We start from the raw sequence: 22,301 nt of genomic DNA on the forward strand, positions 1-22,301 counted from the left end.
TGTTGGAATGAACAATATAGACTAAATTTACATTCTTTCTTCTTTCACATATATATCCTAGCAAGGCAGAAAAATGGGAGACAAAAACAACGCTCTGGAAAAAGGTTTAAACTAATTCTTCAATGGATAATACTACTGACACGATACCATGGAAGCACATCCTTTCTTTCCTTCATAGATTCGTGGGAAGCAGACAGGAGAAAGGCAGGCAACAGTGACAGGTTTCGGTTGACATGGAAAAAAAAAAAGTTTAACAGCGAGTTCCAAACAGAGTGCACATGATGTAATGAAGCAGGTACTCACTTTCCTCCTGCACGTGTTGGCAGTGTTCACCGCGGCACCACCTGCCATCCTTTCCTGAAAATATCAAAACATCCACATAAAGAATAGCAGGTTCAAGGTATTCTGTGGTCGTAAGACTCGGCCCCATCAGACTGTGCGAGCATTTTTATGTCGATCTGCTTCTCTGCAATAATATTTTATGTCAATGAGCCTTTGGTTAGGAATGACTCACCGACAGACAGATACACAGGCAAACACACACACACACACACACACACACACACACACACACACACACACACACACACACACACACACACACACACTATCCGAGAAAAACTGCTTGACTATGTCCATCAGTTTACCAAATTATTTATAGCTAGGATCCTCTTTAGCGAACTCAGGAGACTACAGTCACTACAAGCGGCCCTGCACTATAGAAGGAAGAACAAAGGTACAGCTATCACAATTGTTTTTTTGTTTGTTTTTTGTTTTCTTCTTTTTCTTTTTTTTCAGCAATCTGTAAATCTGCGTGGTTGCTGCTCGAGGTGGCAGAGCATTAACCGGAGCTGTGTATGTATGAGACTACACTTTTATTTGAAATATTTAGATGCACGGTTCTACTTTATGCTTCTGTTTATCCTACTTAGTATTAAAACAAGAGTGGGATTTTATTAAGTTTATAAAGGAACGTTACTGAATGCTGTTGACGAGACAACGATGAGACAAATTCTTATTTCAGTTCTACATCACCAGTGTTTACGGCTTCACTCCAGAACAGGACTCCCTAACCTCCTCTCATCCCAAGCAAAGCCTCTTACGAGTAAATCGTTTCGTTATTGTCAATCTATTATCTGTTCTTTATATTCAAGAGAAAATATGGAAACAGTTGAATCTACTTTTCTATATCATGTCTTCTGGGTTGTGACTGATTTCTTTCTAGCGTCTGCAGCTTAAGAGTGTCAATGAAGAATAATGATGCTATTTCACTGAACTTAAAGCTTTCACTGTAAGGAATCTCTCTCTCTCTCTCTCTCTCTCTCTCTCTCTCTCTCTCTCTCTCTCTCTCTCTCTCTCTCTCTCTCTCTCTCTCTTCCAAACCATATCTCACTCCCAAGTAGAATTCACCTTCTCTCTTTTACCCATCTTTACTGTATTTCACTAAGTAAGGCTATTTTCTAAGAAGTAACATCCTAACAATCCTCCTTCAGCTTGAGCAGCAACACTAATTTTATTGCAAACCTTCCAGTTCGACTTCGCTTCGATTACCTTACTTAAGGTTTCCAGTCAAGAGATACCCTGCCATGCCTCGCCTCACCCTCCCTAACACTCCGCCAAGACAATGATTCCCTTGGTACCATCGCCGCGTGTACCAGGATGAGAGAAAAGCCGACAGTCCACTGCTAAGCCATGCGCGGATTAGCGCCGTTAGCATCAGTCCGAGAACACAAGCAATTCAACTGACCTTGGAAAACCTTGAGCTGAAGCCAGGAGGGAAAGTAAAGTGTGTCTAGAATATGAAGGTGGTAGTTAAGTGAGACTGAAGAGGAGGAGCACAAGTCATGTTGCGATTGACGGATGAAGGCAATCTAGGGAGAGTGTCGCACAGAGGAGGCGGGACGCAAGGCGCCTTCAGGCCAGTCACTGCTGGTGTCCCTCGCCTCCCCTTCCTGCCTCGCTGCGAGGTGAAGGGGCCACTACCACCGCTGCCTCAACACTTACACTACCTTTGCGTCTCAACACTGAAATGCTTCAATGAATGGGAATGAACGGGAAAGTAATGGTCACTTAGAATTGCTTAGAACAAGTACATGTTACTAAGTGTTTTAAATCAATCTGTCTGTCTGCGTCTGTCTGTTTATCTCTGCCTCACATCTTCACTATAATGTTCTGTAAGAAAGAGCATCCCAATCTCTGTTGCTTTCTTGCAGCACATCTATTTGTATTAATGTTGTGTGTGTGTGTGTGTGTGTGTGTGTGTGTGTGTGTGTGTGTGTGTGTGTGTGTGTGTGTGTGTGTGTGTGTGTGTGTGTGTGTGTGTGTGTGTGTGTGTGTGTGTGTGTGTGTGTGTCTAGTGTAACATTACGAGTGGAACAATATTTACGAGTATGGGTCAGTGGGTCTGTCTTCTGGTATATTTAGTAGTTTTAGGAAATCAATGACAACTACGTATTGTGCCTGAAAAATGGCATACCGTAAATACGAGGCAATGAGAGAAAAAATATAGTTAGGTCACTATGTATGCATTTTCTTCGCTTACAGTAATTGTTATCACGAAAGAATATACGAGTAACGGAAGAGGCATACGTTTATATTATGCAAACATTATGCTGTATTAATATCCCACTGACTAATTCAGTAGGACCTTTGGTTAAGTACTCGCTGCAGGGCACGGTAAAATATTTATTATAATGCTTTACAAAGAAATTGTGCAAATATATTCTTTAGAATGAAATATACCAGTTTCTGCCGCTATTTAAAACTACTTTGTCCATGTCTGTGTCTGCCCGCACATCCATCTGTCCCTCTGTCTATTTGTCTGTTTCTCTGTCTGCTTGCTTGCCTTCTATTTTTGCCTGCCTGCCTGTCTGCCTGCTTCTTTGCCTGCCTATCCTCTTCAAGTTAGGCTGACTATTTCCCTGTCACCCTGTCTGTCTGCCTGCTTTCTTTCTTTCCTTTTTGTATGTCCATCCACCTCTTTCCCCGCCCGTTAAGCCTGGTACACATTATGCATCATGTATCAGCCACGTGATGCAGTAGTGGTGTTGAAAAAAATTACTAGCGGCCAAACTGTACTGCATCACTGCTCACATTGTTCTCGGCAACTTCTCGCGCGCCAGCTGCTCAGTGAGAGTTCAACTTTCATGCGGGGAGGATGTGCGCCGATGATGGAATCTGCCAGGAGACTCTACTATGGAGTGTAGTTGCTCTGTGTGCAGCAAAAAAGAAACTTTTGAGGAGGAAGAAACGTAGAGCCTTGTGGTGTAAGCAATGGCTTTCTCGGCGACATCTGAAGGGAAGCTTCAATCAAATATTTATGGAGCTACAGGTCGAAAATCCAACAGACTTCGAAAATTACACAAGAATGCCAATCCCTGCATTCTATAAATTGCTGACAAAAATTTAACCCTACATTTGTAAGCAGGACACCAGCTTTCGGGACAGCATATCACCAGGAGCTCGTCTGGAGGCTACACTACGCTTTCTTTTATTGTTTCCAAGCTTGCACTTCTGACGTTTCTCATTTTATACTACTTGGACTTGATGTTCCAAACAGATGGATGTTCCTTGAGCAATTCAATGAAATGTTGGGTGTTGGCCCTTGTCCACTCAAAGGGTATGGCGGGTGGTGGAGATTCGAGAGCCATCGGCGCTGGAGCGGAGCGTGACCGGACGTCCTGTCGCTCTGACTGGTCATGCATCACTGAGCTGCAATTTGAAAATCGAGCCGACCCAGCAACACGTTGGTGATGCGCTTTCGTGTTGAAAAATGACTTTTTCAACACATCCATTCAACACGATGCGCATCATGATACATAATGTGTACGGGCCTTTAGTCTGTCTGCCTCCTTGCTTGCTTGCTTGCCTCCCTGCCTGTTTGTTTGACCGTCTGTTTTCCTGCCTACCTGTCCGCTCTCTCTCTCTCTGATGATTACCTAAACAAGTCAACACATTATTTAAATCACAACTACGTAATACCAAGGTACTTGAAGGCTTGTCTGTAAGTGGTATCAGTGTGAACAGGTTACATCACGCTCCTATACAATCATGATTTGCGCAGCACACCCTCCATAGTAGGTTGGCAGGCACTTCCCACACGTTAAGGAGTCCTTCTTTATTTCACTCTCTAATTTAAACTTCTTTATGCAAATGAAATTAAAATTCGGGATTTAAATGATCACTTACTTTCTTCGCGCATAACAAAAATGTGCTGGACAAATATAACGAAAAATATTTACATAAAAAAACAATATTAATATTGCAGCCACACTTCACAGTAACGAAAGCTTTCATAAATAAAGGAAGATATTGCAAAGGTCGCACTGAAATATTATTTATCACCGTACAACTACCATACCTAATTCCCGGGAGCAGACTCATGCAGGATATAAAAAGATGAAATACCAATAAATAGCGGTAGAGAGTCATGAGAACATGGCAATTCATCAAGGAACTCCCGAGAGAGAGAGAGAGAGAGAGAGAGAGAGAGAGAGAGAGAGAGAGAGAGAGAGAGAGAGAGAGAGAGAGAGAGAGAGAGAGAGAGAGAGAGAGAGAGAGAAGGATAATATGAAAAATAGGGCCCTAAGGAGGGCAGGAGGCATGCAGGCAGGAAGGAAGGAAGACAAAAACAAGTATCAATATAATAAACATAATAAATAATAATAAATAATAAATAAAAATAATGATAGAGAGATACATTACATTGCACGTGTATCTAAGAGTGAACATTACTCACGGCTCACCAGCACTCCCCGGCACACAGCTAATCCTGGCGCTAGTGAGGCTCTGAGGAGGAAAGACGCTTACTTTCCCTTGGCTTACAAATGAAAGTGTGCTCTACCGTACCTCCCATCAGGAAGCCACGCTGATGGGCTATTAAAAGATGGAGTGTGCTTTTCAGTATTTCTACATCAGGAACACAGCCACTAGAACAACTAATTGCTTAATGTCCAAGGCAGGTACAGAGAGAGAGAGAGAGAGAGAGAGAGAGAGAGAGAGAGAGAGAGAGAGAGAGAGAGAGAGAGAGAGAGAGAGAGAGAGAGAGAGAGAGAGAGAGAGAGAGAGAGAGAGAGAGAGAGAGAGAGAGAGAGAGAAAAAAATAAATAAATAAATAATTATATATAGAAATGAAAACGAAATTAAATTGGTTAACATCCCAGCCACAACCATCACCCCCGCCACCACCACCACCACCACCACCACCAGCACGTCGCCGCCACCAGCTTGAACCGCAGTCAAAGGGAGCCCCATACATGTGTTTAATTTCTGGCAGGGTTTTTTTCTTATTTATTTACTTATTTATCTATTTATTTATTTAGTTTTTTTTTTTTTTTTTTGCAATACCGTAGAAAATTTGAAACGCCGTCTTGATAAATACTGTACCTCAAATCCGCGGGTAACAGTGTTTGTTTGTTACAGATTAAAACTCCTTGCCTCCAGGAAATGAGGGCACCTCATTTCATCTATTTTCATTCTTTCCTATAAATTTTTTTTTTCAGGCTTTCCTTCTCTAACCCAGTAAGGTATTTACTTCAGATTTGTTTCCTGTACGGCTTATGACGGAGGGAGTGGAGGGTGAGGAGAGAGCCTTCTGCTTTGCTGTCCTTTTCTTCTACTATCACCTTAGTAGCCCTAGGACAGATCATCTCGTGAGAACCGCAAGGTTTGTTGTGGCCTGTATTTCTATGTAACTTTATGTAACTCTCCCTCGCTGTACACACACACACACACACACACACACACACACACACACACACACACACACACACACACAGACACACGTTAATTAAAGAAATGCTGCTGTTCTGTCATGTATCCAGTATATTTTGTTTTGTTCTCCACAGGTAACAATTAATGTGGTGCTTTTCCCGTTCCAGTTCTCTGTGACCTCTGGTATTCTTTTAGCCTGTCTTTTTACTCTGACAGGCGATGCTACTGTTATGACCACGACGATGAGAACGAGGACGACGACGATTAGAGGCACCGCACGCACGACGGCAAAAACGACAGTGATGATTTTTGTAAAGTTAAGCAGCAGCAGCAGCAGCAGCAGCAGCAGCAGAAGCAACAACAGCAGCAGCAGCAGCAGCAGCAGCAGCAGCAGCAGCAGCAGCAGCAGCAGCAGCAGCAGCTAGCAGCAGCAGCAGCAGCAGCTATAGCAGCAGCAGCAGCAGCAGTAGTAGTAGTAGTAGTAGTAGTAGTAGTAGTAGTAGTAGTAGTAGTAGTAGTAGTAGTAGTAGTAGTAGTAGTAGTAGTAGTAGTAGCAGTAGTAGTAGTAACAGTAGTAGTTGCTCCTTTTGTTGTTGTTGTTGTTGTGGAAGGAAGGAAAAGCAGCAATACCAACAACAGCAGCAAGATCAGCGACGGCAACAGCAGCACCAGCAGCAGCAGCAGCAGCAGCAGCAGCAGCATATTTAGTGTAATAATCTCCAACAGATAAAACACGCGGTGAGAAGTAACACGAGGCATCCTGGACAAACACCTGTCCACCTCGGCCCTGCAGGAGCTAAGATAGACAAAATGCATTTATAGTTGTTCAAGTGTCCAGCTTAGGTTACAGAGGCGTAGGTTAAGTCAGCCTGGTTGCATGGTGCACACCAGGATGCATGATATTTTTCAAAGGTTACCCAGAATTGTTGGCTACATGGAAGTGTACATGACATGACCAGTGTCATGAGGAAGAAGAAGTAAGTTGCCATACTGCTTAGTATGAAAAGATATAAATTGTGATTAAAGTATTACAAATTCATGTATTATATTGGTATATTACAGTACACTCAAACGCAACCCGCGCCTCATGTGTTTGAGATGTGGCGTTTTAAGACTACAGAAAAAAAAGTCAAATATTCATGTAATTCTTTTGTAATCACTTGTCCAAGGCTCAAGTGTATATAAATTTATTAAATTTATTTAATTTAAAGGGTGGATGAATTTAGAAAAGGTGGAAATACTGAAGAAAAAAAAATAACATTGAATAAATTATGAGAAAAAAAAATTACGTAGTAATAAGACAGTCTTCTGCAGGAGAAGAAAAAGAAGAAGGAATAGGAGGAATAATACAGCAACATTCTCGCATGCATTGTTGAAGTTGAAGTGTGGATGTCTGAAGCAGCAGCCTTGCCTGGCACTTTCACTTTTTTTTTTTTTCCCCCTCTCTAAACACAGCCCATCACAGGTCGAACTTTTCCTGGCACCAACGGAGATGTGACCAGTCGTAGTTTACATATATATGTTTCTTCCTCTGATGGCGGTGACGCTGCTGCTTCTTCCTCTGAGAGCAGTGGTGGTAGTTCTTTTTCTCTACTTCTTTTTCTTGATTTTTTCCTCTGATGGCGGTAATGCTGCTGCTGCTGCTGCTGCTGCTGCTTCTTCTTCCTCTGATGGCGTTGCTTCCTGTTCTTGTTCTAAGACAGTTTGATGGTCTGAGTTGGTAGATGGGGAAAGTAGGAGGTGCTGCACACTCACCTCCCCTGCTCCCCAGTCATAATTCAAGTCAGGTTGGTGGAAGACTGGGAAGGGTAGGGAGGTGCTGCACACTCACCTCCCATGCTCCCCAGGTTACATTTGTAACATCTGTCAGGTTGGTTATTTTTGGAGTTGCCAGGGTCAGTCAGTGAAGCCCAGGGAAGTGCTACGCACTCACCTTGCCAAGATCAGAGGGGTGGTGGTGGTGGTAGATTTGGAGCTGGTAGGATGAGTCACATTGGTGGTGGAAGTCAAACTGGGAGACTGGGAAGGGTAGGGAGGTGCTGCACACTCACCTCCCATGCTCCCCACGGTCAGTCAATTTGGTGGTCTGTTGCCAGATTAGAGTAAGATTTGTAAGTCAGTCAGGATGGTTGTTTTTAGAGTTGCCAGGGTCAGTCAGGCTGGTGGTAGGGAAGTGCTACGAACTCACCTACCCTGGACAGGGTAAGATGTAGGGATGTAGGGATCAGAGTCACAGTGTCAGAGAGTTGCTCTTAGAAGTTGCCAGGATGAGTAAGGTCAAACTGGGACGGTGTCATTGGCATTTACATCTATATTTTCTACAGTTTTTTTTTTTCTGTTACTTATGTACTGAATCTATTTGTTTTGCAGAAAAAAAGTCCTTACAGTAACAGACCAAGAGGTTCTTATAAGTTTGTTTGGGTAACTATTCTACTCTATTAGTGGTAGAGAAAGGATAGCACAGAAGAAGGGTCCTTCCATCCCCCACCCCCTATCCCTCCAGGCAAGGCTTACCTGAGAAAGGAAATGGTACCATGTTGTATAGAAATAAAAAACAACATGGAATGTGAGAGGAAACTAAGAAAGAGAGGAGGACTACTTCTACCACATACAATCTACATGCCAGCACGGACAGTACGGAGTGAACGTGTTCGTTATTCAGACATGAACAATGACAACCGGGAATTAGTGTCTACATACTTGTCAAGACAGGTTTTCAATGAGTGTACAGTACCTGAGTTAACGACGCTTGATGGAACACAATTCCACATATTTATGACACGATTGAAGTAAAATGTTTGGCTTCATTTGTTTGAAATCGCTTACCTATTATTTGCTATTGTTTCTTGTAACATTAGACATGTTGAGTCTTAGGAAGAATTCGGGTCTCATATTTGTGAAACCCTTAAAAGTTTAGTAAAGCAATATCAGATCCCCTCTTAGCCTGCGTTTGGATAGGGAGAATAGATCTCGTTCTTTAAGACATTCCTTGTAGGGTTAATTGCGAAGCTTTCAAGTAATTTTCGTTACTCTACTTCATATTGTCTTTTTTTTTCTAATTTCTCAATATTCCTTCTGTAGTAGGATGACAAAAACTGTACATTATATTCAAGATGAATACGTACAAGTGAGTTGTAGATGGCCAGATTTTTTACTTATTTATTTATTTTTTTTCAGATTTGAAGGTGAAAGATCTCCTTAATGAAAACTATTAATTTATTGGCAATTTCAATGACATCGGTACAGTGTTTGCTTGGTTCAAGATCTGCTGTCACTAAAACTCCCAGATCTTTCTCAGGATCCAAACTATTGATGGGGGATTACTTTTCATAATTTTCCAGCAGATTGCTATTTCCTATATTTAATACGAGGCATTTATCAAAATCAAAGTTATAAGCCACGTTTCACACCATTCAATGAGAGTGTATACATCATTTTGCAGAATTTGACGTTGGTTTGGTGTCAGTCTTGTTAGCAATTTTAGTATCTGTCAATTTTGACAGTTTACTTCTGATTCCTTCGTCTATGTCATTGATATATATTATGAAGAGGATCGGTCCTAAGATTGAACACTGAGGAACGCCACTACTTATATCAACCTAATTTGAAGAATTAGCGTTTGTGGTGACCCCCATACCACAATATATATTGTACTGTCAAAAAAAAAAAAACACGAAAGAAAACAAAATAAGGAAAAAGAAAGAAGTGAAGATAAAATAAGTCATAAGAAAGAAGAAATGGAATGTTTATAGTGATTGATGTGTTGCTGATATCATGTGTGTTTTTCTCACTGAACATTAATGGCGCCGACTGAATATTTGTTGTGTTTGTGCATGTGATATTGTCTGTGTTTTGCACGATGATTGCGTTGATCAGTGAATATGTTGAAGAGATATAAGGTAACACCTAATAACTTTGAATGATTTAAAGATGAATGCGAGTGAGAAATTTTGAGTTGTAAGAAATGTAAATAATTAGTAGTTATTAATTAAAATATGAAAATGTTTGTGAGTTTTACTGTACCATTTATAAACCAATTCCTTGCAATATCTCAGAACACGACACGTTAATTCAGTATGTCTGTCTGTCTATCTGTCTGTCTCTCTGTCTGTCTGTCTATTTACCTAATCTATTTTCTACTTACTGAACTGTTTATCTACCCATCTATTTATTTTTATATCTAATTAAATACTTATTCATTTATTCATCTATCTATCAATCTATCTATCCATCCATCTGTCCATCTATATATCTATTTATCAGCCAGTCGATCTATTTAACCATTTACCCATCCAGCCATCTATCTATAACTCTACCTGTTCAACCAGATACCTATTCATTAATCAATTCGTCAGACCAACAACACATTTCTCTATCTGCGCCTGAACATACTCACCGATCCATCTCCCCGTTCACCGCCACTGTACCGAGATAATGCACCCTCAATACACTCCTATACTCGGCGGCGGCTAGGCAACGCTATTTCGACATGTTCCACTAAGCATCCCTCCAGTTCCTCCCACAGCTCCCTGCTTATAAGGGGAGACCAGGCCCTGCTAATACTACGGGACGGGAGGAGGAGGGGGAGGAAGAGGAGGGGCGTCTGTTGCAAGCATTATGTCGGCAAAAGGAAGGATGGAACGTAAGGGAGAGAGGATGAAGGATGGTGGAGCGAGGGAAGAGAAGAAAGGTGCTCGTGAAAATGGGAGAAGTTGGGAGTGAGGTGTGGTGGTGGTGGTGGTGGTGGTGGTGGTGAGGGACGGAAGATTAATTAGAAATGATTATTTGTGGCGGGGGTGATGTATGGGACAGAATCATGGTGGAGTGTTGTGTAAGCTGTGGTGATGGTGACGGTGATGGTGATGTTGTGGTGACGAGGATGAGCTTGTGCGTGAATGATTACTGATTAGTGATGACAGGTTAATAGAGCGTCAGTTTATATTAACAGCCACTGGACATGATACATTACGGACAGCTGGTGTGCAGTGGAGGGAGCGTGTTATTATCATAGTCTCCAGATCACTTATTAGAGTCTAGAATAGATCATAAGGGTAACAATTTGGTTACAGTTTACAATACCACTTAATTTCCGCATGGTAAAGAGTGGATGGAAAAGAGAGTTAAATCAGGTTGGTTCATTTAGTTAGGAAGGTGTCTTGATACTAGTCTCTTATAGCAACTCAAGTCATACGGAGGTGAGTAAACATATATGATCAGTTCAAGTCATAACAAGTTCGGGAAGTCAGATAAAAATCAGGGAGAATTACGGAGTTTAACTATGAAAGGGATCAAAGAGTGAAGAGGCCAGTCAACTCTCGCACTATTAAAGAGAAAACAAGGGCTGAAAGTAAGTGAAAAGCCTAGTTGTATCAGAGCGTGTGTTTCATGAGCAGGGCTGAACTGTAGCGTTTGGATTGCTTTGTATTCATGGTGAGGGGAATCACACCAGGGGCGGGATGTGATACGTTAATAGGAGTGTTTGTATGCATAATAAAGTGACACAATAATGGATATGGAACGTGCCACATTGATTGCTTTGCATTCATTTTAAAGGGAAATCATGCCACCAATGAAATGTAACACGTTATTTGGAATTTTTATCCATGAAAAGAACCGTAGTAAGGCAGTTCAAGGAAGCATTAAGTGATAGTCAGATGACACTTGATCATAAAAGTAAATGAATACCTAACTCAACGCACAGAAAAAAAAAAAGTACTGAAATTTTAAAGAACACATGCTTCTCTCTGACGAGCATCACTCGCAAGACCTGCATTACATTCAGTCCCGAAGAATCCTCAAGAGCCCTTTTAAATTATTTGACCCTTCCACATGAAACAATCACACTGGAGAAATGGTTCTCAACTGGTGGTCCTCAGTGACTCTTTAGGGTGGTCCACAGGATGCCTACTGTATTTGCTGATAAAAATTAAATGGAAAATTCAGTATGAACAATTTGATCAAAATGAATAACTACTATTATTACATTTCTATTTAAGAGAACCATTGACAGTCTAAGTTGTAGTTGTTAGGTAATACTTCGAGTCACTTCTAAGTTTAATCTACAACGACTGTTCAAGATTCACGCCGCCATCCGGGACTAGGGCCTGAGAACATACTTGTACTATACGCGTCAAGGTGACGAGCCATCCTGTTCATTTCTGTCAGCTTCCACGCGGCTACACGAGTCGTCAAGTGCTGTGGACCACCGTGCCTGTGGCCACTGGCCACCGAACTGCAGTGTTGATTAGTTGTATTAAAACAAAATTTAAGGGGTCCACATTTTCTTTTTGTTTTTGTTAGTGGCCCGTGGCCTGAAAGGAGCTGAAAACCACTGCACTAGAGAGTAATAACGGCATTAGCAAAAGCGTCCACTTCAAACACCCTTTTGTCTCTGCCTGTGGGCGCACAAATTACCTCAGAATGTTACGTCACAATGAATAAGACAAGTGAAAAAGCTTTCTTTCTCTTAAATTTGAATACCGTCTTTTCGGAAATATTGATTTTTTTTTTATTTTGTGCAATAAGAAAGAAAAACTTGTCCAGTTTTCACAAGAGTGAAAAAATCTACAATTCACCCTAAGGAGAAGGAACAGAAAAATTATGAACTCTACCACCACCACCACCACCACGTCCACCACCACCACCACCACCTCTTCCTCCTCCTCCTCCTCCTCCTCTTCCTCCTCCTCCTCTTTTTTTTTTTTTTTGCATAGGAATAATGATAAAATCTCACTTCATTCTTTCCAATCAAAATGCAGCCAGTTTTTCCCACACTGCACGATGGTTTTCCCACGCCAGCACAAGCACAAGGACGTGTCAGTTTGGCAGAAGTCATACACTGCTCCAGCTTACTTTACTAAATGGTAGTTAATCTAAATTAATTCCAAAGCGATATGTAAAGACCTGTGGGAGTGTTTCTGTTTTGGTTATCCATTGTAATCACATGTAATCCTCATTTTCTTCGTCCGCATTCTCCTGTTATTGATCAACTTTGTGATTTTAAGTACTAGAGGTCAAAGTTGCAGGGGATAACCTGTGTATGCAGCCCCTAAAGGGAAGGTACACAGACCCAGTGACCGAAGCTGTGGCCTGATTGACTGCCGCCTCCCTGGAAAGCGCAACGCAAGGATGCTGCACCACCCCTCAACAACCAAACTGTGCCTTCACCTGCGCTACGCACACACCACATCACACAACTATCATGCATTTACACTCTCCCTCACAAACAAAAGTAGACAGACCACAACTCTTTCCCTCACTATTCTCTCAAGTTCTATGTGGTTTTTCTATACCACGTGGTATCAATTCCTGTATCTTGTCAGCTTCTGCTGGAGGGATTGGTGGGGAGGAACCTTCTGTACTATCCTGTATCTCCCAATAATAGTTAATGTAGAATAATTATCCAAACAGCCTCGTCAATACCTCAAGGTTTGGTATTCCGTTGTATTCCTTTGTATTCCTCTGGATTGAGAGAGAGAGAGAGAGAGAGAGAGAGAGAGAGAGAGAGAGAGAGAGAGAGAGAGAGAGAGAGAGAGAGAGAGAGAGAGAGAGAGAGAGAGAGAGAGAGAGAGAAAGCGTTCTAGGTCAGAGAGCCACATCAGTCCCCTTCCCCCCACCCCCACACCCCAGCAACACACTTCAAGCAACCATTCTGTAGACGCATCACGGGATCATTTTTAAGAGCAATACTGGATGACCATTAGGGGAGCCACACTCCACGGCCACACGCGGGTCTGTCAGGGGGAAGGGGGCGGGCAAGAGGGGCAGGCGGACCATACCAGCGTGTAGGCTCAAAAAATATCACGGCAAAAAGGAGATACAGGAAGTGAGGCTATGTTTTAATCCTATGCATTATTAAAGGCAAAAAAAGAAAGGTCTATATGAATGAAAATATGGAAAAGAACTTAGATTTTTCCCCTTCTACAGACAAATTAAAAGGAGATGGAGTTTACCTCTATTTATTGTTAAAAAAAAAATAAAATATATATATATATATATATATATATATATATATATATATATATATATATATATATATATATATATATATATATATATATATATATATATATATATATATATATATATATATATATATATATATATATATATATATATATATATATATATATATATATATATATATATATTTTTTTTTTTTTTTTTTTTTTTTTTTTTTTCTTTTTTTTTCGTGGAACACACTTGTCAGTTAAGTGAACATAAAATGGAAATGCTGAAGATAAACAAAATAATGGAGGAACACTGAACCTTTCACGAGAATGGAACTGTTGATATTACTGGGATTTTTATTTATTTTTTCTAGTGTACATCATTATCCCAGACTACATCACCACAACTACATCATTCCGTCACAGCGTAAAGGGAGAGACTATAGTGGTGATGATGTCACTGTATTTATGCTCTACAAGCTGCATCACTTTAACAAACTTTAGGCGCTGTATCATTACAAACACAACTCATCACCCACAGCAGAGTACCACACTAACATCCGACATTACCTCACCCTCCTGAGCCAATAACCTGCAGGGAGTGCCACAGCCCCGCCAGGCTACATAGAATACAAGCAATCACCCTGAGAGCGCACCCCGTCACGTGGCTCACTCTAATAGAAGCTTACAGTGTAGGGAAGCTGCCTCTGAGCGTCACATAATCCTGCACGCCATCCAGACCACGCTACGCTACGCCTCCTCCTCCTCCTCCTCCTCCTCCTCCTCCTCCTCCTCCTCCTCCTCCTCCTCCTCCTCCTCCTCCTCCTTCCTCCTACTGCTCCTCCTCCTTGTCCCCGCCCGACCACTTGCCTTCCTCTTTTACATACAAACTGCACGCCCCACGCGGCGCATGCAAACACTAGCCCGTCGCCGTACATTTGGCCGTTTGCTCTGCTCTCGACACCCACACCCATGCACGTCACTGAGAGAGAGAGAGAGAGAGAGAGAGAGAGAGAGAGAGAGAGAGAGAGAGAGAGAGAGAGAGAGAGAGAGAGAGAGAGAGAGAGAGAGAGAGAGAGAGAGAGAGAGAGAGAGAGAGAGAGAGAGAGAGAGAGAGAGAGAGAGAGAGAGAAATATTCACGGCAAAAAGTAAATTCTTTCATACAAATGCACCACATTAAGCGCCTCCAGCGTAAGACTGTATAATTATCAGGCAGGAAGCGCGGCAGTAAACACGTGAAGTCTATGGAGAAGGCAGGGCGTGTTTCACTTGCTGGTCTTGCCTCTCACTTTTTTAATATGTTTTCTTTTTTTTTTTTTTTTCCTTGCGTGGATTGACAAGGTGTGGAACAATAGTAAGAAGATATAAATAATAGAAAAACTGAATTGGTGTCACTGCAGCTGATAATCCTGCTCTTTACTACTACTACTACTACTACTACTACTACTACTACTGTTATTAACATTCACCTATTACAACTCAGGAAAACTTTATTTTTCCTCCAACCCTTTATGCTTCTTACAAACATGGAATTTCATTTGGAAATAAAAATTCAAACAGCCGAACACAAAAATCAATTAGATGCAAAAGATATTGGACGGCTCAACTTGAAACACTGCAGTAAACAATGCAACACATGTTTAATTTAGTCAGTATAAAATGGTATTCTAACATTTGCATATAGCCACTACTTATACTCACACTCTCATATCTTCTTGGCGAATGGCAAACAGAGGAACAAAAAAATATCTTTTCAGTTGCCGCTTCCATACATATAGACAAAAAAATAAAAAAAAAAAAAAAGTCAATAATAAAAAATCTAAATATGTTTCAGGAAGTGCCTCAATACTCTTAAAACAACTAGTCACAGGAAGGGGAAAAAACAGAAACAGGCAGAGAATTCCAGAGTTTACCAATGAAGGGGATGAAAGAATGAAGATATTGCTTAACTCCTGGACTACTGAAAGGGAACGGAATAAAGTGAAAGTCTTGTGTAGCGTCAGCGTGGGGAAGGAGAGACGCATGCTGATGGCAAATTCAGAAGAGCAGTAACCATAGAAATAACAACACAAGACAGACTTCCCCCATTTTTTTCCATCTTCATATACTTGTGTGCATTTTTTGTAGCATATCAGTGTATTTGCTATGGTAAGCTCAGTAGGTATGAAATGTTCTCTAGGGTATGCATTAATTCATCCATTTATTTATTTATTTATTTATTCACTTATTTATTATCTATTTATTTCATATTCTACTTTTCATTACCACATCGTATTGAGAGGCACTTTTGTGACTCACTGTTTCCTTTACATTGAGAAATTACTTGTTTATTACAGTACAGCATAAAGCAAGTGTCTGCAGTGAGTCAGACACTTTGTCAAGCAGCCTTACCTTACATGCACATGGAATAACATAGGCAAGCATGACAGGCGTCACTTAAATGTAAACCTAAAAATGGAAGGGCGTACACTGCGCTACAAAAACAGCTCCGTCCCCGTCACTCACCGGTAAATTGTGAGTGTGTCAGGAGGAGCAGCAAAAAGCCAGTCCTCGTCGTCTGGCCGCGAGGAAGGAAAAAGATCCCGCCGCTGCTGCATCCGACAAGACAAACACAAAATCAGAGGACTGTGTTAAACCCTCAAAACAAAAAGAAAAAAAAAGTGTCTGAGACTGATGGTGTCAACCAAGACTGGCTATCCCGTATATGAAGTGAGTTATGGCAAATAATTCGCGCATTTTGCGCCCTCCAGCTCGATCTGTAGTGATGAGGCGATAGTTGCAAGAGTTGCGAGGCAGAAACCTTCGCCCACATGTCGATAAATCGAAATATGCAAAATACAGCAAAAAAGGTGAGTCTGAAGAAGAAATTACATAAAATAAGAAAGATACGCCTTCAAAAGTTAACAACCAAGAAGTGTTTCCGAAACTGAAATCGAAACTTTTATATGCGATGGACATCAAAAGGTGCTCCTGGCCAAATCATCGTTGTACCCTCCAGGGCCAGGCGGGAGCGGTGGGGTGTACAGATGTGCGGTAACAAAAATAGAACCATCTCGCTCTGCTAGGGGAATAATCCCTCCAAAGATATTCAATACGTTACTAAATGATAAAGAAAATCATAAATTTTCTTTCATTCGCTGAAAAGGAAAATAAAAACGTGATGAAACAAATATTTTCAGAAATCTACAACGACGAGCCTCTAAAAAAAGGGAGACAAATAGTGTGGGCCGGCTCTAGTCATCAAGGCCCACGTCACCTTGACTTTTCAAGGTGACAATCAACACACACACAGACAAATAACAACACTTCACAGAACAATACAAGCTTTCCTCTCTTTGATTTTACTTGAATAAAGCTGCAACAAAGGTTATGACGCTAAAAAGTTATCTTAGATTAGGTCACAAATATCAAGGTGGTAACACTTCCATGCATAGAACACTGATCATCATGATACTATTGAAATGACGTATCGACTTTTCAATATCCGGTATAGATAATATTAAGAGAATGTGGTCAAATTATTTTTTTTTTGTGTGTGATTATCGAGTAAGCTGCTAACATTTTCTAAATAAATCATATTACAAGTATAAAAACTATTGATTTGAACAATGAAAAAAATATAAAAAATCACACTGTACTATATAGTATGACACAACCTACTCAGTAACATCGTGATATATGGCTCTAGTTTTTTTTTTTTTTTTTGGCGATTTTAGCATCCTTCTCACGAAGCGAGCGATAAGGCAAAGTAATCGAGAACCAAAACAAACATCTCTCAGGCGATCCTGCTGCTGCTGTAGTGTCCAGCTGCCGTAATCCATTGCTTAGGGCGTAGTAGAGATGGGCACCGCAGCAACATTCAACTTCTTGTCCAACAACGTGTTTCTTAAGTTCAACCAGCGCGGCCGAGTCAGGTGTTTGTTTTGGTTAGAGATACAGCATTACTATCGCCAGAACACTCGAGTTGCCATTTTTTTTATTAAAATTGCCGTTTCCATAAACTAGGAAGGAGATCTATGTAATTTGGACTTTTGACTGTCACAGACATGTTGCCTTTATGTTTACTGTCGTCTAGATTAAGACGTTTCCAATCAAGAGTGTATTCATTTGGAAATCTTAAGATTAACAAATAAATCTAAATGCCGATTCACTAGAAAATCAACTTATATACATTTGTTCATGAAAAGAGTTTCATTTCACTTGTGTTACCACTTATAAGGGATTACGTAGAAAAAAATATATTATATAAGCCCATTGCATCTTCATATAAATAGTATAACGCTGTAGGTATATCTGATATTGCTTGTATGTGAGAGAAGAGTTTGTGTTTGTGCTGCCACCTGGTGACAACCACTAGTTCTGAAAACTCCCCATTGAACAAAGAAAATGTAAATATGTTTTCTCCATAAAAAGAAATATTTTTATTTTATTTTATTTTTATTTTATTTATTTATTTATCCATTTTTTTTTTTACGTGGAAATCAAATTCACACTAAATGAAATGTTTTACAGTAATAGTTTCCAAGGACACTTTATCATAACATGCAAAATATTAATCTACATAACGGTAAAACACACTCTAGCATAAATAAACGGATAAATTAGAAAATCTGATATTTGTTACCTAAAAAGTCCTCAAGTGAATATTCCTGTTATTGTGGAATGTTTTTTTGTAATTGCATCTTTCCTTTCATCACTCACATATTCGTACATACAAAAGATATATACGAAAAAAAATATGAACGCAAAAATGATAGCTAATTAATAGGTTTCAACTGAATCTCCAAGTAAATATTTATAACAAAAAGAAAATATATGATTTCGTATCCTTCTTTCCTCTATGCATACACTAAAATAAGCACACGAAGACTGAAATACAAAAAATATAGTTTTGAAAAAGATTTGGTTAATCCTCAAAGGACTTTTTTCCCTGTAAGATGTTGCAATGAACATTATAGACTAAGTTTACATTCTTTCTTCTTTCATATATATACCCTGGGAAGGCAGAAAAATGGGAGACAAAAACAACGCTTTGGAAAAAGGTTTAAACTAATCCTTCAATGGATAATACTACTGACACGATACCATGGAAGCACATCCTTTCTTTCCTTCATAGATTCATGGGAAGCAGACAGGAGAAAGGCAGGCAACAGTGACAGGTTTCGGTTGACATGGAAAAAAAAAGTTTAACAGCGAGTTCCAAAACAGAGTGCACATGATGTAATGAAGCAGGTACTCACTTTCCTCCTGCACGTGTTGGCAGTGTTCACCGCGGCACCAACTGCCATCCTTTCCTGAAAATATCAAAACATCCACATAAGAAAGTGATGCAGCTTGACAATTCTAAAAAGAGCTAAAAATGAAGCATCTTGAACAGAACCACCACAAATCCTTTACTGCATGAGTTACAACATACACATGAACAAAAAAGGAAAGAATAAATACTGAAGAAATGTCATAAATAAAACGTGTCAAATTCCTCTAAGAAAAAACACATGGATACATGAAAAACAACACTGAAAACAGAACACACTTGAAACACTAAGAATGTTAAATATGCACAACAGTTGCAACAAAATAAAACGAACAAGCACAATTACATATATAACAAGATCAAATAAGAAAATAAAAAGAAGCAAAAATATTAAATGCAAAGCTTCCCAACATTCAGCGTTACAAACCTAAAAACAACAGCAAGGATATACTTAGAAAATAATAAGTACCACTTCAGTCTAGCCATAAAAAGTATTCACGGCACAAAACATGAAAGTCCCTTTTGAGTATCTCTGCCAAGGTGGCCTGACTCATCTGTTCTTCTTTCTTTATTGTTTTTCAGTAATACAACACATCCACCTTCCTCCGTTTGTGGTTCTGATAACAACAACAACAACAACAACAACAACAACAACAACAACACTCTGACCACTCCTAGTAAGATACCTGCCTTTTCGTGTGGTTACTGCGAGGACACAGGATGTTCCCTATAACCTCTTACACAACAAAACAACAACAACAACAAAGACTCAAGAGACCGCAAAGATATCGTAATTGCTGTTGGTTCTGGATGTCACCGCTTCTTGGTAAGGATCTCAACAAAAGCAAACACCTGTGAGATCCACCCTACTTCATGCTTGTGCTGCTAACTCGTCTGGATGAAGCAATACATTTAGTGTGATACCTTTCACAGGACCTGCGTATATTGTGTCTACATATTTCAGTTCACGCGGTCATCTGAATACAAAAGCCTCACTGCAAAGCCAAGGTAGTGTTTCGCTGGCAATATTATTCCTATATACGCATTACCAAACGCATCCTATTTTTTTTTTTTTTTTTTTTTTTTTTTTTTTTTTTTTTTTCTCCCGTCGCTTACTAAACCAGTGTCAGACGCTCTTTTGATAAGGTCCCGCAGGAAGTTGTTTTTCCTACCACGGCAAGACTCACACGATTTACTCATATTTTCCCTGGAACATAATGTAATGAAGCTCCAGATGTTAGGCTGGAGATGACCAGCTAATAAACAAATATATAAATACATATTCTCATTAAAAGCATTAACGATATTTACAGAAAGCTTAAAATTCCACGTTGAGTATGGAATTATTTAAGAAGCCTATGATAGTATTATTTACAGGAATAACACTATACATATTTAACATAAAGATGATAATACTAATACAATAATACAATAAAATAATAAAAATTTAAAGCACCAGTGGGGACAGGTGCGTGCTACGCCAGCTGTGGGCTGCCAGCTTCACCTGGTGCGTGGACATGTCCTGCACTTGGGGCGTGGCCGCCGTGAACATGTTCCACAGCAGCGAAGTCCTGGCTGTGTAGGTACGCTGGTGTTGGCTAGAGCGAGATCGAGGCACCTTCACTAGCTCGTCGCTACTGGCCGCAGCTCTGGTGTACCTCTGCACTGTGTGTGGCAGCAACCTCAGGGGGTCAAGGTGAGGGACCCTCTCTCTCTCTCTCTCTCTCTCTCTCTCTCTCTCTCTCTCTCTCTCTCTCTCTCTCTCTCTCTCTCTCTCTCTCTCTCTCTCTCTCTCTCTCTCCAGAACTAACAATATAAAGAATAGCAGGTTCGAGGTATTCTGTGGTCGTAAGACTCGGCCCCATCAGACTGTGCGAGCATTTTTATGTTGATCTGCTTCTCTGCAATAATATTTTATGTCAATGAGCCTTTGGTTGTCAATGAAGGTGTCACCAGCACGTGGAATGACTCACCGACAGACAGATACACACACACACACACACACACAAACACACACACACACACACACACACACACACACACACACACACACACACACACACACACACACAGTATCCGAGAAAAGCTTCTTGACCGTGTCCGTCAGATTTACCAAATTATTTATAGCTAGGATCCTCTTTAGGGCACTCAGGAGACTACAGTCACTACACGCGGCTGTGCACTATAGAAGGAACAACAAAGGTATAGCTACCACAATTACCTTTTTTTTTTTCCAGCAATCTGTAAATCTGCGTGGCTGCTGCTCGAGGTGGCAGAGCATTAACCGGAGCTGAGAGTGTGGTGGGATGGATGTTTTGACGGTATCTGTCCCTTTCTCTCTCCAAGTCGATATTGTACAGTACCTACCAAATTATCTTTATTTTAAAGAGCTCTGCATTCTGACACAATGGACGATAATATTTGACACGTTTGGTGATGACACCAGTGACAATTGGTAGCCCTGCACACTAACCTTACCGAAACTTGATCAGGCAGCGGGTTTTGTATTGTTCATTATGCCACAGTTCGCGCCACACTTTAAAGATAGTTTTCGGAGATACTGTACATTCATTGGCTGAAAGGTTCTTTATACAGTCATACAGATCAGTTACTTTCAACTTGGGTCCACTTAGACTAATATGTATGAGACTACACTTTTATTTGAAATATTTAGATGCACGGTTCTACTTTATGCTTCTGTTTATCCTACTTAGTATTAAAACAAGAGTGGGATTTTAATAAGTTTATAAAGGAACGTTACTGAATGCTGTTGACGAGACAACGATGAGACAAATTCTTATTTCAGTTCTACATCACCAGTGTTTACGGCTTCACTCCAGAACAGGACTCCCTAACCTCCTCTCGTCCCAAGCAAAGCCTCTTACGAGTAAATTGTTTCGTTATTGTCAATCTATTATCTGTTCTTTATATTCAAGAGAAAATATGGAAACAGTTGAATCTACTTTTCTATATCATGTCTTCTGGGTTGTGACTGATTTCTTTCTAGCGTCTGCAGCTTAAGAGTGTCAATGAAGAATAATGATGCTATTTCACTGAACTTAAAGCTTTCACTGTAAGGAATCTCTCTCTCTCTCTCTCTCTCTCTCTCTCTCTCTCTCTCTCTCTCTCTCTCTCTCTCTCTCTCTCTCTCTCTCTCTCTCTCAAACCATATCTCGCTCTCAAGTAGAATTCACCTTCTCTCTTTTACCCATCTTTACTATATTTCACTAAGTAAGGCTATTTTCTAAGAAGTAACATCCTAACAATCCTCCTTCAGCTTGAGTAGCAACACTAATTTTACTGCAAACCTTCCAGTTCGACTTCGCTTAGATTACCTTACTTAAGGTTTCCAGTCAAGAGATACCCTGCCATGCCTCGCCTCACC

General features: G+C 40.4%; 1 protein-coding gene across 1 annotated transcript in view; it reads right to left on the reverse strand.

The window, feature by feature from the left end:
• LOC135101291 (jmjC domain-containing protein 8-like) overlaps nucleotides 1-22,301 on the reverse strand; it is a 194,238-nt gene that overhangs the window by 112,571 nt on the left and 59,366 nt on the right. Inside the window, exon 2 of the mRNA XM_064005001.1 lies at nucleotides 304-357. The gene's annotated coding sequence lies outside the window, so the exon portion shown is untranslated. The remainder of the gene's footprint in view (nucleotides 1-303; nucleotides 358-22,301) is intronic.

This window comes from Scylla paramamosain, chromosome 6, assembly GCF_035594125.1.
Source record: "Scylla paramamosain isolate STU-SP2022 chromosome 6, ASM3559412v1, whole genome shotgun sequence".
In the NCBI taxonomy this organism is placed as follows: domain Eukaryota; kingdom Metazoa; phylum Arthropoda; class Malacostraca; order Decapoda; family Portunidae; genus Scylla; species Scylla paramamosain.